This window comes from Camellia sinensis, unplaced genomic scaffold (genome assembly GCF_055761805.1).
Source record: "Camellia sinensis isolate YWXY unplaced genomic scaffold, ASM5576180v1 Unanchor198, whole genome shotgun sequence".
In the NCBI taxonomy this organism is placed as follows: domain Eukaryota; kingdom Viridiplantae; phylum Streptophyta; class Magnoliopsida; order Ericales; family Theaceae; genus Camellia; species Camellia sinensis.
The window spans coordinates 35,001-52,500 of record NW_028129077.1 but is presented as its reverse complement, the minus strand read 5'-3'; positions in this window follow the sequence as shown (position 1 = coordinate 52,500).

The following is a 17,500-nucleotide window of genomic DNA, read 5'->3' as shown; positions in this document are numbered from 1 at the left end:
GACATGCCACGGCCTCGGCCATCATGCCATGCCACGGCCTCGGCCCGCATGCCTTGCCACGGCGTTGCCCAACATGCCATGCCACGGCCTCGGCCCGCATGCCATGCCATGCCACGGCCACGGCCCGCATGCCATGCCACGGCCACGGCCTCGGCCCGCATGCCTTGCTACGGCGTCGCCCAACATGCCATGCCACGGCCTCGGCCCGCATGCCGTGCCACGGCCTCGGCCCGCATGCCATGCCATGCCACGGCCCGCATGTCTTGCCACGGCGTTGCCAAACATGCCATGCCACGGCCTCGGCCCGCATGCCTTGCGACGGCGTCGCCCAACATGCCATGCCACGGCCACGGCCCGCATGCCATGCCACGGCCTCGGCCCGCATGCCATGCCACGGCCTCGGCCCGCATGCCTTGCTGCGGCGTTGCCCAACATGCCATGCCACGGCCTCGGCCCGCATGCCTTGTCACCGCGTTGCCCAGCATGCCATGCCACCGCGTTGCCCGGCGTGCCATGCCTTAGCCTTGGCCAACATGTCGAGCCACGGCCTCGGCCCGCATGCCATGCCATGCAACAGCCCGCATGTCTTGCCACGGCATTGCCAAACATGCCATGCCACGGCCTCGGCCCGCATGACGTGCCACGGCCTCGGCCCGCATGCCATGCCACGGCCTCGGCCCGCATGACATGCCACGGCCTCGGCCCGCATGCCTTGCCACGACGCCGCCCAACTTGCCATGCCACGGCCTCGGCCCGCATGCCATGCCACGGCCTCGGCCCGCATGACATGCCACGGCCTCGACCCGCATGCCTTGCTACGGCGTCGCCCAACATGCCATGCCACGGCCTCGGCCCGCATGCCATGCCACGGCCTCGGCCCGCATGACATGCCACGGCCTCGGACCGCATGCCTTGCTACGGCGTCGCCCAACATGCCATGCCACGGCCTCGGCCCGCATGCCACGGCACGGCCTCGGCCCGCATGCCTTGCTACGGCGTCGCCCAACATGCCATGCCACGGCCTCGGCCCGCATGCCATGCCACGGCCTCGGCCCGCATGACATGCCACGGCCTCGGACCGCATGCCTTGCTACGGCGTCGCCCAACATGCCATGCCACGGCCTCGGCCCGCATGCCACGGCACGGCCTCGGCCCGCATGCCTTGCTACGGCGTCGCCCAACATGCCATGCCACGGCCTCGGCCCGCATGCCATGCCACGGCCTCGGCCCGCATGACATGCCACGGCCTCGGACCGCATGCCTTGCTACGGCGTCGTCCAACATGCCATGCCACGGCCTCGGCCCGCATGCCATGCCACGGCCTCGGCCCGCATGCCTTGCTACGGCGTCGCCCAACATGCCTTGCCACGGCCTCGGCCCGCATGCCATGCCACGGCCTCGGCCCGCATGACATGCCACGGCCTCGGCCAGCATGCCTTGCCACGACGCCGCCCAACTTGCCATGCCACGGCCTCGGCCCGCATGCCATGCCACGGCCTCGGCCCGCATGACATGCCACGGCCTCGGCCCGCATGCCTTGCTACGGCGTCGCCCAACATGCCATGCCACGGCCTCGGCCCGCATGCCATGCCACGGCCTCGGACCGCATGCCTTGCTACGGCGTCGCCCAACATGCCATGCCACGGCCTCGGCCCGCATGCCACGGCACGGCCTCGGCCCGCATGCCTTGCTACGGCGTCGCCCAACATGCCATGCCACGGCCTCGGCCCGCATGCCATGCCACGGCCTCGGCCCGCATGACATGCCACGGCCTCGGACCGCATGCCTTGCTACGGCGTCGCCCAACATGCCATGCCACGGCCTCGGCCCGCATGCCATGCCACGGCCTCGGCCCGCATGACATGCCACGGCCTCGGCCCGCATGCCTTGCTACGGCGTCGCCCAACATGCCTTGCCACGGCCTCGGCCCGCATGCCATGCCACGGCCTCGGCCCGCATGCCTTGCCACGACGTCGCCCAACTTGCCATGCCACGGCCTCGGCCCGCATGCCATGCCACGGCCTCGGCGCGCATGACATGCCACGGCCTCGGCCCGCATGCCATGCTACAGCGTCGCCCAACATGCCATGCCACGGCCTCGGCCCGCATGCCATGCCACGGCCTCGGCCCGCATGCCATGCCACGGCCTCGGCCCGCATGACAGGCCACGGCCTCGGACCGCATGCCTTGCTACGGCGTCGCCCAACATGCCATGCCACGGCCTCGGCCCGCATGCCATGCCACGGCCTCGGCCCGCATGCCACGGCACGGCCTCGGCCCGCATGCCTTGCTACGGCGTCGCCCAACTTGCCATGCCACGGCCTCGGCCCGCATGCCATGCCACGGCCTCGGCCCGCATGACATGCCACGGCCTCGGACCGCATGCCTTGCTACGGCGTCGCCCAACATGCCATGCCACAGCCTCGGCCCGCATGCCGTGCCACGGCCTCGGCCTCGGCCCGCATGCCTTGCTACGACGTTGGCCAACATGCCATGCCACGGCCCCGGCCCGCATGCCATGCCACCGCGTTGCCCGGCGTGCCATGCCTTAGCCTTGGCCAACATGTCGTGCCACGGCCTCGGCCCGCATGCCATGCCATGCCACGGCCCTCATGTCTTGCCACGGCGTTGCCAAACATGCCATGCCACGGCCTCGGCCCGCATGCCTTGCTACGGCGTCGCCCAACATGCCATGACATGCCACGGCCTCGGCCCGCATGCCTTGCTACGGCGTCGCCCAACATGCCATGCCACGGCCTCGGCCCGCATGCCATGCCACGGCCTCGGCCCGCATGCCTTGCGACGGCGTCGCCCAACATGCCATGCCACGGCCTCTGCCCGCATGCCATGCCACGGCCTCGGCCCGCGTGACATGCCACGGCCTCGGCCCGCATGCCTTGCCACGACGTCGCCCAACTTGCCATGCCACGGCCTCGGCCCGCATGCCATGCCACGGCCTCGGCTCGCATGACATGCCACGGCCTCGGCCCGCATGCCTTGCTACGGCGTCGCCCAACATGCCATGCCACGGCCTCGGCCCGCATGCCATGCCATGGCCTCGGCCCGCATGACATGCCACGGCCTCGGACCGCATGCCTTGCTACGGCGTCGCCCAACATGCCATGCCACGGCCCCGGCCCGCATGCCTTGCCACCGCGTTGCCCGGCGTGCCATGCCACCGCGTTGCCCGGCGTGCCATGCCTTAGCCTTGGCCAACATGTCGTGCCACGGCCTCGGCCCGCATGCCATGCCATGCCACGGCCCGCATGTCTTGCCACGGCGTTGCCAAACATGCCATGCCACGGCCTCGGCCCGCATGCCTTGCCACGGCCTCGGCCCGCGTGACATGCCACGGCCTCGGCCCGCATGCCTTGCCACGACGTCGCCCAACTTGCCATGCCACGGCCTCGGCCCGCATGCCATGCCACGGCCTCGGCTCGCATGACATGCCACGGCCTCGGCCCGCATGCCTTGCTACGGCGTCGCCCAACATGCCATGCCACGGCCTCGGCCCGCATGCCATGCCACGGCCTCGGCCCGCATGACATGCCACGGCCTCGGACCGCATGCCTTGCTACGGCGTCGCCCAACATGCCATGCCACGGCCTCGGCCCGCATGCCATGCCACGGCCTCGGCCCGCATGACATGCCACGGCCTCGGCCCGCATGCCTTGCTACGGCGTCGCCCAACATGCCTTGCCACGGCCTCGGCCCGCATGCCATGCCACGGCCTCGGCCCGCATGCCTTGCCACGACGTCGCCCAACTTGCCATGCCACGGCCTCGGCCCGCATGCCATGCCACGGCCTCGGCGCGCATGACATGCCACGGCCTCGGCCCGCATGCCATGCTACAGCGTCGCCCAACATGCCATGCCACGGCCTCGGCCCGCATGCCATGCCACGGCCTCGGCCCGCATGCCATGCCACGGCCTCGGCCCGCATGACAGGCCACGGCCTCGGACCGCATGCCTTGCTACGGCGTCGCCCAACATGCCATGCCACGGCCTCGGCCCGCATGCCATGCCACGGCCTCGGCCCGCATGCCACGGCACGGCCTCGGCCCGCATGCCTTGCTACGGCGTCGCCCAACTTGCCATGCCACGGCCTCGGCCCGCATGCCATGCCACGGCCTCGGCCCGCATGACATGCCACGGCCTCGGACCGCATGCCTTGCTACGGCGTCGCCCAACATGCCATGCCACAGCCTCGGCCCGCATGCCGTGCCACGGCCTCGGCCTCGGCCCGCATGCCTTGCTACGACGTTGGCCAACATGCCATGCCACGGCCCCGGCCCGCATGCCATGCCACCGCGTTGCCCGGCGTGCCATGCCTTAGCCTTGGCCAACATGTCGTGCCACGGCCTCGGCCCGCATGCCATGCCATGCCACGGCCCTCATGTCTTGCCACGGCGTTGCCAAACATGCCATGCCACGGCCTCGGCCCGCATGCCTTGCTACGGCGTCGCCCAACATGCCATGACATGCCACGGCCTCGGCCCGCATGCCTTGCTACGGCGTCGCCCAACATGCCATGCCACGGCCTCGGCCCGCATGCCATGCCACGGCCTCGGCCCGCATGCCTTGCGACGGCGTCGCCCAACATGCCATGCCACGGCCTCTGCCCGCATGCCATGCCACGGCCTCGGCCCGCGTGACATGCCACGGCCTCGGCCCGCATGCCTTGCCACGACGTCGCCCAACTTGCCATGCCACGGCCTCGGCCCGCATGCCATGCCACGGCCTCGGCTCGCATGACATGCCACGGCCTCGGCCCGCATGCCTTGCTACGGCGTCGCCCAACATGCCATGCCACGGCCTCGGCCCGCATGCCATGCCATGGCCTCGGCCCGCATGACATGCCACGGCCTCGGACCGCATGCCTTGCTACGGCGTCGCCCAACATGCCATGCCACGGCCCCGGCCCGCATGCCTTGCCACCGCGTTGCCCGGCGTGCCATGCCACCGCGTTGCCCGGCGTGCCATGCCTTAGCCTTGGCCAACATGTCGTGCCACGGCCTCGGCCCGCATGCCATGCCATGCCACGGCCCGCATGTCTTGCCACGGCGTTGCCAAACATGCCATGCCACGGCCTCGGCCCGCATGCCTTGCCACGGCCTCGGCCAACATGCCATGCCACGGCCTCGGCCCGCATGCCATGCCACGGCCTCGGCCCGCATGACATGCCACGGCCTCGGCCCGCATGCCTTGCTACGGCGTCGCCCAACATGCCATGCCACGGCCTCGGCCCGCATGCCATGCCACGGCCTCGGCCCGCATGCCCTTCTACGGCGTTGCCCAACATGCCATGCCACGGCCTCGGCCCGCATGCCTTGCCACCGCGTTGCCCAGCATGCCATGCCACCGCGTTGCCCGGCGTGCCATGCCTTAGCCTTGGCCAACATGTCGTGCCACGGCCTCGGCCCGCATGCCATGCCACGGCCTCGGCCCGCATGTCTTGCCACGGCGTTGCCCAACATGCCATGCCACGGCCTCGGCCCCCATGCCTTGCCACCGCGCTGCCCAGCATGCCAATGCACCGCGTTGCCCGGCGTGCCATGCCTTAGCCTTGGCCAACATGCCACGCCACGGCCTCGGCCCGCATGGCTTGCCAGGGCGTTGCCCAACATGCCATGCCACGGCCTCGGCCCGCATGTCTTGCCACGGCGTTGCCCAACATGCCATGCCATGCCACGCCACGGCCTCGGCCCGCATGCCATGCCACGGCCTCGGCCCGCATGCCATGCCATGCCACGGCCTCGGCCCGCATGCCATGCCACGGCCTCGGCCAGCATGCCATGCCAAGGCCTCGGCCCGCATGCCTTGCCACGGCGTTGCCCAGCATGCCATGCCACCGCGTTGCCCAGCGGGCCGTGCCGCGGCCTCGGCCCGCATGCCTTGCGACTGCCTTGGCCAGCGTGCCATGCCACAGCGTGCCATGCCTTAGCCTTGGCCTACATGCCATGCCACTGCCTTGGCCAGCATGTCGTGCCACCGCCACGGCCAGCATGCCATGCCGGTCCGTTGCCCAGCATGCCACGGCCGTGGCGGCATGGCAAGCCACGGCCTCGGCCAGCATGCCATGCCACGGCCTCGGCCAGCATGCCATGGCACTGTCTTGGTCAGCATGCCATGCCATGGCACCGCCTTGTCCAGCACGCCGTGCCGCAGCGTTGGCCAGCATGCCTTGGCCGGCATGCCATGCCAATGCCTTGGGCCAACATGGCGTGCCACGGGCTGGGCCATGCCGGTCCGTTGCCCGGCATGCCACGGCCGTGGCGGTATGGCAAGCCACGGCCTCGGCCAGCATGCCATGCCCCGGCCTCGCCCAGCATGCCATGGCACGGTCTTGGTCAGCATGCCATGCCATGGCACCGCCTTGTGCAGCGTTGGCCAGCATGCCTTGGCCGGCATGCCATGCCAATGCCTTGGGCCAACATGGCGTGCCACGGGCTGGGCGAGCACGGCATGCCACGGGCTGGGCGAGCATGCCACGCCACGGCCTTGGCTAGCAGCAAGGCATGCCACGGCCTCGGCGAGCATGCCATGCCATGCCAAGGCCAAGGCCAAAGCCAAGGCCAAGGCAGTGGGCAAGGCCAAGTCCCTGTGCAAGGCATGGCCAAGGCCAAGGCAAAGGCCAAGGCCGCGGGCAAAGGCCAAGGCCAAGGCCAAGGCCATGGCGTGCCACCGCCTCGATCGATCTTTTTGAACATGATTCTTTTATAATCTTACCCAAACCGTGCAACACAATTAAAAATGCACTACAATCAATTTTAAATGTCATTCCCTATTTTTTTGCAATTTTTCTGGAACTTTTCGAATTTTTAAAGCCCTTATTTGGCATAAAAAAATCAAAATAAAATAAAAAAAATGAAAAAAATAATTTAATAATTTCTATAATTACTAGTGAATCATCCTTTAATTATGGGAATTTTTCCATAATTTTTTGACTATTTTTATTAATTTTTATTATTTTTTAAGTATTAATATCGAAATAAATTAAAATAAAATATTTTCTGTAAAAAAATATTTTTTTTTAATTTTTTTTATGGTGTATTAAATTATTTCCTACAACTTTCATGTTGAAAGTTTTGGCAAAAAACCATTACTTTTAAAAAAAACCCCATTATGACTCCTCGAACATGCTTGATGTTTCCTCCTGCCAGATTGAAAAGGGCTTAACAGGCTATTATAAGGGGGGGGCACCTCCCTTGCCCAGGGCAAGGCAGTGGCAGGTACGCCCCATGTTGGGCGCTGCCTGGGCTGAGGCCTTGGGTTACATGCACTGCGGCTCGACCGCGGCCTGGGCTGCGGCCTGGGGCGGCTCGGCCGCGGCCTTGGGCGGCCTGGACCCCGGCCTTGGGCGGCCTTGCGCGGCCTGGGCGCGGCCTTGGGCGGCCTGGGCGCGGCCTTGCGCGGCCTGGGCGCGGCCTTGGGCGGCCTGGGCGCGGCCTTGCGCGGCCTGGGCGCGGCCTTGGGCAGCATGGCGTGGCATGCGCGCGGGCGTGGGCGGCCTGGCATGCGCGCGGCATGGGCAGCACGGCATGGCATGCGCACGGCCTGGGCGGCCTGGCATGCAGCCGGCCTGGCATGCCCGCGGCGTGGGCAGCACGGCATGGCATGCGCACGGCCTGGGCGGCCTGGCATGCAGCCGGCCTGGCATGCCCGCGGCGTGGGCAGCACGGCATGGCATGCGCACGGCCTGGGCGGCCTGGCATGCAGCCGGCCTGGGCAGCACGGCATGGCATGCGCACGGCCTGGGCGGCCTGGCATGCCCGCGGCGTGGGCAGCGTGGCCTGTGCGAATACCGCGCGCGTGGTCTTTTGACCACGGTGCGCGTGTTGCGCGCATGGTCGCGCACGCCTTTGCACGCCTTCGCACGCAACGCACGTCTAGTGATAAGAACCGCAGCCAAGGCAGCCCAGCCCCAAGGCCAAGGCCAGCAGCATGCCATGCCAAGGCCTAGGCCAGCAGCATGCCATGCCACGGCCAAAACAGGCCAGCCAAAGCCAGCAGCATGCCATGCCAAGGCCTAGGCCAGCAGCATGCCATGCCACGGCCAAGGCAGGCCAGCCAAAGCCAGCAGCATGCCATGCCAAGGCCAAGGCCAGCAGCATGCCATGCCACGGCCAAGGCAGGCCAGCCAAAGCCAGCAGCATGCCATGCCAAGGCCAAGGCCAGCAGCATGCCATGCCACGGCCAAGGCAGCCCAACCAAAGCCAGCAGCATGCCATGCCAAGGCCTAGGCCAGCAGCATGCCATGCCACGGCCAAGGCAGCCCAGCCAAAGCCAGCAGCATGCCATGCCAAGGCCAAGGCCAGCAGCATGCCATGCCACGGCCAAGGCAGCCCAGCCAAAGCCAGCAGCATGCCAAGCCAAGGCCAAGGCCAGCAGCATGCCATGCCACGGCCAAGGCAGCCCAGCCAAAGCCAGCAGCATGCCATGCCAAGGCCTAGGCCAGCAGCATGCCATGCCACGGCCAAGGCAGGCAAGCCAAAGCCAGCAGCATGCCATGCCAAGGCCAAGGCCAGCAGCATGCCATGCCACGGCCAAGGCAGCCCAGCCAAAGCCAGCAGCATGCCATGCCAAGGCCTAGGCCAGCAGCATGCCATGCCACGGCCAAGGCAGGCCAGCCAAAGCCAGCAGCATGCCATGCCAAGGCCAAGGCCAGCAGCATGCCATGCCACGGCCAAGGCAGCCCAGCCAAAGCCAGCAGCATGCCATGCCAAGGCCTAGGCCAGCAGCATGCCATGCCACGGCCAAGGCAGGCAAGCCAAAGCCAGCAGCATGCCATGCCAAGGCCATGGCCAGCAGCATGCCATGCCACGGCCAAGGCAGCCCAGCCAAAGCCAGCAGCATGCCATGCCAAGGCCTAGGCCAGCAGCATGCCATGCCACGGCCAAGGCAGGCAAGCCAAAGCCAGCAGCATGCCATGCCAAGGCCAAGGCCAGCAGCATGCCATGCCACGGCCAAGGCAGCCCAGCCAAAGCCAGCAGCATGCCATGCCAAGGCCTAGGCCAGCAGCATGCCATGCCACGGCCAAGGCAGGCCAGCCAAAGCCAGCAGCATGCCATGCCAAGGCCAAGGCCAGCAGCATGCCATGCCACGGCCAAGGCAGCCCAGCCAAAGCCAGCAGCATGCCATGCCAAGGCCTAGGCCAGCAGCATGCCATGCCACGGCCAAGGCAGGCAAGCCAAAGCCAGCAGCATGCCATGCCAAGGCCATGGCCAGCAGCATGCCATGCCACGGCCAAGGCAGCCCAGCCAAAGCCAGCAGCATGGCATGCCAAGGCCAAGGCCAGCAGCATGCCATGCCACGGCCAAGGCAGCCCAGCCAAAGCCAGCAGCATGCCATGCCAAGGCCTAGGCCAGCAGCATGCCATGCCACGGCCAAGGCAGGCCAGCCAAAGCCAGCAGCATGCCATGCCAAGGCCAAGGCCAGCAGCATGCCATGCCACGGCCAAGGCAGCCCACCCAAAGCCAGCAGCATGCCATGCCAAGGCCTAGGCCAGCAGCATGCCATGCCACGGCCAAGGCTGGCCAGCCAAAGCCAGCAGCATGCCATGCCAAGGCCTAGGCCACCAGCATGCCATGCCACGGCCAAGGCAGCCCAGCCAAAGCCAGCAGCATGCCATGCCAAGGCCAAGGCCAGCAGCATGCCATGCCACGGCCAAGGCAGCCCAGCCAAAGCCAGCAGCATGCCATGCCAAGGCCTAGGCCAGCAGCATGCCATGCCACGGCCAAGGCAGGCAAGCCAAAGCCAGCAGCATGCCATGCCAAGGCCATGGCCAGCAGCATGCCATGCCACGGCCAAGGCAGCCCAGCCAAAGCCAGCAGCATGCCATGCCAAGGCAAAGGCCAGCAGCATGCCATGCCACGGCCAAGGCAGCCCAGCCAAAGCCAGCAGCATGCCATGCCAGGGCCTAGGCCAGCAGCATGCCATGCCACGGCCAAGGCAGCCCAGCCAAAGCCAGCAGCATGCCATGCCAAGGCAAAGGCCAGCAGCATGCCATGCCACGGCCAAGGCAGCCCAGCCAAAGCCAGCAGCATGCCATGCCAGGGCCTAGGCCAGCAGCATGCCATGCCACGGCCAAGGCAGGCCAGCCAAAGCCAGCAGCATGCCATGCCAAGGCCAAGGCCAGCAGCATGCCATGCCACGGCCAAGGCAGCCCAACCAAAGCCAGCAGCATGCCATGCCAAGGCCTAGGCCAGCAGCATGCCATGCCACGGCCAAGGCAGGCCAGCCAAAGCCAGCAGCATGCCATGCCAAGGCCTAGGCCACCAGCATGCCATGCCACGGCCAAGGCAGCCCAGCCAAAGCCAGCAGCATGCCATGCCAAGGCCAAGGCCAGCAGCATGCCATGCCACGGCCAAGGCAGCCCAGCCAAAGCCAGCAGCATGCCATGCCAAGGCCTAGGCCAGCAGCATGCCATGCCACGGCCAAGGCAGGCCAGCCAAAGCCAGCAGCATGCCATGCCAAGGCCTAGGCCAGCAGCATGCCATGCCACGGCCAAGGCAGCCCAGCCAAAGCCAGCAGCATGCCATATCACGGCCAAGGGCAGCAGCATGCCATGCCACGGCCAAGGCAGCCCAGCCAAAGCCAGCAGCATGCCATGCCATGGCCTAGGCCAGCAGCATGCCATGCCACGGCCAAGGCAGGCCAGCCAAAGCCAGCAGCATGCCATGCCAAGGCCAAGGCCAGCAGCATGCCATGCCACGGCCAAGGCAGGCCAGCCAAAGCCAGCAGCATGCCATGCCAAGGCCTAGGCCAGCAGCATGCCATGCCACGGCCAAGGCAGCCCAGCCAAAGCCAGCAGCATGCCATATCAAGGCCAAGGCCAGCAGCATGCCATGCCACGGCCAAGGCAGCCCAGCCAAAGCCAGCAGCATGCCATGCCATGGCCTAGGCCAGCAGCATGCCATGCCACGGCCAAGGCAGGCCAGCCAAAGCCAGCAGCATGCCATGCCAAGGCCTAGGCCAGCAGCATGCCATGCCACGGCCAAAACAGGCCAGCCAAAGCCAGCAGCATGCCATGCCAAGGCCTAGGCCAGCAGCATGCCATGCCACGGCCAAGGCAGGCCAGCCAAAGCCAGCAGCATGCCATGCCAAGGCCAAGGCCAGCAGCATGCCATGCCACGGCCAAGGCAGGCCTGCCAAAGCCAGCAGCATGCCATGCCAAGGCCAAGGCCAGCAGCATGCCATGCCAAGGCCAAGGCCAGCAGCATGCCATGCCACGGCCAAGGCTGCCAGCCAAAGCCAGCAGCAAGCCATGCCAAGGCCTAGGCCAGCAGCATGCCATGCCAAGGCCTAGGCCAGCAGCATGCCATGCCAAGGCCTAGGCCAGCAGCATGCCATGCCACGGCCAAGGCAGCCCAGCCAAAGCCAGCAGCATGCCATGCCAAGGCCTAGGCCAGCAGCATGCCATGCCACGGCCAAGGCAGCCCAGCCAAAGCCAGCAGCATGCCATGCCAAGGCCAAGGCCAGCAGCATGCCATGCCACGGCCAAGGCAGCCCAGCCAAAGCCAGCAGCATGCCATGCCAAGGCCAAGGCCAGCAGCATGCCATGCCACGGCCAAGGCAGCCCAGCCAAAGCCAGCAGCATGCCATGCCAAGGCCTAGGCCAGCAGCATGACATGCCACGGCCAAGGCTGGCCAGCCAAAGCCAACAGCATGGCATGCCAAGGCCAAGGCCAGCAGCATGCCATGCCACGGCCAAGGCAGCCCAGCCAAAGCCAGCAGCATGCCATGCCAAGGCCTAGGCCAGCAGCATGCCATGCCACGGCCAAGGCAGGCCAGCCAAAGCGAGCAGCATGCCATGCCAAGGCCTAGGCCAGCAGCATGCCATGCCACGGCCAAGGCAGCCCAACCAAAGCCAGCAGCATGCCATGCCAAGGCTTAGGCCAGCAGCATGCCATGCCACGGCCAAGGCAGGCCAGCCAAAGCCAGCAGCATGCCATGCCAAGGCCTAGGCCACCAGCATGCCATGCCACGGCCAAGGCAGCCCAGCCAAAGCCAGCAGCATGCCATGCCAAGGCCAAGGCCAGCAGCATGCCATGCCACGGCCAAGGCAGCCCAGCCAAAGCCAGCAGCATGCCATGCCAAGGCCTAGGCCAGCAGCATGCCATGCCACGGCCAACGCAGGCCAGCCAAAGCCAGCAGCATGCCATGCCAAGGCCTAGGCCAGCAGCATGCCATGCCACGGCCATGGCAGCCCAGCCAAAGCCAGCAGCATGCCATATCAAGGCCAAGGGCAGCAGCATGCCATGCCACGGCCAAGGCAGCCCAGCCAAAGCCAGCAGCATGCCATGCCATGGCCTAGGCCAGCAGCATGCCATGCCACGGCCAAGGCAGGCCAGCCAAAGCCAGCAGCATGCCATGCCAAGGCCAAGGCCAGCAGCATGCCATGCCACGGCCAAGGCAGCCCAGCCAAAGCCAGCAGCATGCCATGCCAAGGCCTAGGCCAGCAGCATGCCATGCCACGGCCAAGGCAGCCCAGCCAAAGCCAGCAGCATGCCATATCAAGGCCAAGGCCAGCAGCATGCCATGCCACGGCCAAGGCAGCCCAGCCAAAGCCAGCAGCATGCCATGCCATGCCTAGGCCAGCAGCATGCCATGCCACGGCCAAGGCAGGCCAGCCAAAGCCAGCAGCATGCCATGCCAAGGCCTAGGCCAGCAGCATGCCATGCCACGGCCAAGGCAGGCCAGCCAAAGCCAGCAGCATGCCATGCCAAGGCCAAGGCCAGCAGCATGCCATGCCACGGCCAAGGCAGGCCTGCCAAAGCCAGCAGCATGCCATGCCAAGGCCAAGGCCAGCAGCATGCCATGCCAAGGCCAAGGCCAGCAGCATGCCATGCCAAGGCCAAGGCCAGCAGCATGCCATGCCACGGCCAAGGCTGCCAGCCAAAGCCAGTAGCATGCCATGCCAAGGCCTAGGCCAGCAGCATACCATGCCAAGGCCTAGGCCAGCAGCATGCCATGCCACGGCCAAGGCAGCCCAGCCAAAGCCAGCAGCATGCCATGCCAAGGCCTAGGCCAGCAACATGCCATGCCACGGCCAAGGCCAGCAGCATGCCATGCCCCGGCCAAGGCAGCCCAGCCAAAGCCAGCAGCATGCCATGCCAAGGCCAAGGCCAGCAGCATGCCATGCCACGGCCAAGGCAGCCCAGCCAAAGCCAGCAGCATGCCATGCCAAGGCCTAGGCCAGCAGCATGCCATGCCACGGCCAAGGCTGGCCAGCCAAAGCCAACAGCATGGCATGCCAAGGCCAAGGCCAGCAGCATGCCATGCCACGGCCAAGGCAGCCCAGCCAAAGCCAGCAGCATGCCATGCCAAGGCCTAGGCCAGCAGCATGCCATGCCACGGCCAAGGCAGGCCAGCCAAAGCGAGCAGCATGCCATGCCAAGGCCAAGGCCAGCAGCATGCCATGCCACGGCCAAGGCAGCCCAACCAAAGCCAGCAGCATGCCATGCCAAGGCTTAGGCCAGCAGCATGCCATGCCACGGCCAAGGCAGGCCAGCCAAAGCCAGCAGCATGCCATGCCAAGGCCTAGGCCACCAGCATGCCATGCCACGGCCAAGGCAGCCCAGCCAAAGCCAGCAGCATGCCATGCCAAGGCCAAGGCCAGCAGCATGCCATGCCACGGCCAAGGCAGCCCAGCCAAAGCCAGCAGCATGCCATGCGAAGGCCTAGGCCAGCAGCATGCCATGCCACGGCCAACGCAGGCCAGCCAAAGCCAGCAGCATGCCATGCCAAGGCCTAGGCCAGCAGCATGCCATGCCACGGCCAAGGCAGCCCAGCCAAAGCCAGCAGCATGCCATATCAAGGCCAAGGGCAGCAGCATGCCATGCCACGGCCAAGGCAGCCCAGCCAAAGCCAGCAGCATGCCATGCCATGGCCTAGGCCAGCAGCATGCCATGCCACGGCCAAGGCCGGCCAGCCAAAGCCAGCAGCATGCCATGCCAAGGCCAAGGCCAGCAGCATGCCATGCCACGGCCAAGGCAGCCCAGCCAAAGCCAGCAGCATGCCATGCCAAGGCCTAGGCCAGCAGCATGCCATGCCACGGCCAAGGCAGCCCAGCCAAAGCCAGCAGCATGCCATATCAAGGCCAAGGCCAGCAGCATGCCATGCCACGGCCAAGGCAGCCCAGCCAAAGCCAGCAGCATGCCATGCCATGCCTAGGCCCGCAGCATGCCATGCCACGGCCAAGGCAGGCCAGCCAAAGCCAGCAGCATGCCATGCCAAGGCCTAGGCCAGCAGCATGCCATGCCACGGCCAAGGCAGGCCAGCCAAAGCCAGCAGCATGCCATGCCAAGGCCAAGGCCAGCAGCATGCCATGCCACGGCCAAGGCAGGCCAGCCAAAGCCAGCAGCATGCCATGCCAAGGCCAAGGCCAGCAGCATGCCATGCCACGGCCAAGGCTGCCAGCCAAAGCCACCAGCATGCCATGCCAAGGCCTAGGCCAGCAGCATGCCATGCCACGGCCAAGGCAGCCCAGCCAAAGCCAGCAGCATGCCATGCCAAGGCCTAGGCCAGCAGCATGCCATGCCACGGCCAAGGCAGCCCAGCCAAAGCCAGCAGCATGCCATGCCACGGCCAAGGCAGCCCAGCCAAAGCCAGCAGCATGCCATGCCAAGGCCAAGGCCAAGGCCAGCAGCATGCCATGCCACGGCCAAGGCCGAGGCCAAGGCCAAGGCAGCCCATCCGAAGCCAGCAACATTCCATGGCAAGGCCAACGCAGCCCAGCCAAAGCCGGCGGCATGCCATGCCAAGGCCAAGGCCAGCCGCATGTCTTGCCACGGCCTTGTCCCGCAGCGTGGCGTGCCTTGGCCTTGGGCTAGAACATCGCATGCCACGCCCTTGGCAAGCAATCCTGTCCCTCGTGTAATTGCCATTTGGTTTGGCTTTGACTTACGTATATGTTGCCCTGCGAAATGCTTGTCCCTCGGGTAATAGCCGGTTTGGTTGCCTTTGACTTGCGAACACGTTGCTAGTGCTTTCCCCAGTGGAAGCTTGTTGGGAAAAGTATGTCCCTCGGAAGTTGCCTGTTGCGTTTGTTATTTGCATTCGAGCTATCCGATGCTTGCTGGGTTTCTCTAAGAGTTTTTGCACGTTCGTCGGGCTTTTTAATTATTTATTTACTCATAAAAATTATAATAAAATAAATTAAAAATAAAAAAATAATTAAAAAAATTACTATAATTACTAGTGCCTCATCTTATAATTGTTGGAATTTTTCTAGAATTTTTTGAGTATTTTTAGTAATTTTTATTATTTTTTAAGTATTAAAATTGAAATAAATTAAAATAAAATATTCCGGTGGCCAAATATTTTTTTATAATTTTTTTTATGGTGTATTAAATTATTTCATACAACTTTCATGTTGAAAGTTTTGGCAAAAAACCATTACTTTTTAAAAAAACCCCATTATGACTCCTCGAACATGCTTGATGTTTCCTCCTGCCAGATTGAAAAGGGCTTAACAGGCTATTATAAGGGGGGGGCACCTCCCTTAAGGCTGGCCAGCATGGCCAGGCCACAGGCCACGCCTATGCCTAGGCGGGCGCTTGGCACATGCCATCGCTTGGCTTGTGGCATTGGCTTGTGGCATCGAAACTACATAGCCAAGCACGGGATGCGTCGAGTGGCGGCCCGCGGCGGTGGCGGTGGCACGTTGGCCTAGGGCAGCATGCCATGCCACAGCCTTGGCCAGCAACATGGCATGCCAAAGCCTTGGCCAGCAGCATGCCATGCCCTGGCCTTGGCAAGCATGTCATGCCACGGCCTTGGCCAGCAGCATGCCATGCCACGACCTTGGCCAGCAGCATGCCATGCCCCGGCCTTGGCCAGCATGTCATGCCACGGCCTTGGCCAGCAGCATGCCATGCCACAGCCTTGGCCAGCAGCATGCCATGCCACAGCCTTGGCCAGCAACATGGCATGCCAAAGCCTTGGCCAGCAGCACGCCATGCCCCGGCCTTGGCAACCTTGCCAAGCCACGGCCATGGCCAGCAGCGTGCTATGCCCCGGCCTTGGCCAGCAGCGTGCCATGCCACGACCTTGGCCAGCAGCTTGCCATGCCCCGGCCTTGGCCAGCATGCCATGCCACGGCCTTGGCCAGCAACATGGCATGCCGCGGCCTTGGCCGGCAGCATGCCATGCCGCGGCCTTGGCCGGCAGCATGGCAAGCCCAAGCCTTGGTCAGCAGCAGCATGCCATGCCAACGCCTTGGCCAGCAGCATGCCTTGCCACGGCCTCGGCCATCAGCATGCCTTGCCACGGCCTCGGCCATCAGCATGCCTTGCCACGGCCTCGGCCATCAGCATGCCTTGCCACGGCCTTGTCCAGCAGCATGGCATGCCCGGCCTTGGCCAGCAGCATGTCATGCCACGGCCTTGGCAAGCATGCCAAGCCACGGCCTTGGCAAGCATGCCATGTCCCTCGGGTAATTGTACAAGTTGCCTTGCGAAATGCATGTCCCTCGGTTAAATTGCCATTTGGTTGGCTTTGGCGTGCGAACGAGTTGCCTGTGCTTTCCTTGTGGAAGCTTGTTGCGAGAAGTATGTCCCTCGAAAGTTGCCTGTTGCGTTTGTTATTTGCATTCGCGCTAACCGGTGCTTGCTCGGCCTCTCTAAATGTTTTCGCGCGTTCGTCGGGCTTCTTGGTCCTTCGGGGGGTGATTCGTTTTGGGGGGCTGGTGCACAGTGTACGTCGTGGCGCGTGAGTTGTGTTCGGTTTGTGCGAGTTGGACGGATCCCTGCCTGTGCAGCGAACTCCACTGGTGCATTCCTCCATGTCCCTCGGGTTGTCTTCGACTCGCCTTCGGGTTGCTTGCGCTTCCCTAGTGGAAGGTGCCTTGCGAAAAGCGTGTCCCTCGGGTAATTGCCATTTGGTTGGCTTTGACGTTCGAACGAGTTGCCTATGCTTTCCTAGTGGAAGCTTGTTGCGAAAAGTATGTCCCTCGAAATTTGCCTGTTGCGTTTGTTATTTGCATTCGCGCTAACCGGTGCTTGCTCGGCCTCTCTAAATGTTTTCGCGCGTTCGTCGGGCTTCTTAGTCCTTCGGGGGGTGATTCGTTTTGGGGGGCTGGTGCACAGTGTACGTCGTGGCGCGTGAGTTGTGTTCGGTTTGTGCGAGTTGGACGGATCCCTGCATGTGCAGCGAACTCCACTGGTGCATTCCTCCATGTCCCTCGGGTTGTCTTCGACTCGCCTTCGGGTTGCCTGCGCTTCCCTAGTGGAAGGTGCCTTGCGAAAAGCGTGTCCCTCGGGTAATTGCCATTTGGTTGGCTTTGACGTTCGAACGAGTTGCCTGTGCTTTCCTAGTGGAAGCTTGTTGCGAAAAGTATGTCCCTCGAAAGTTGCCTGTTGCGCTTGTTACTTTCATTCGCGCTAACCGGTGCTTGCTCGGCCTCTCTAAATGTTTTCGCGCGTTCGTCGGGCTTCTTAGTCCTTCGGGGGGTGATTCGTTTTGGGGGGCTGGTGCACAGTGTACGTCGTGGCGCGTG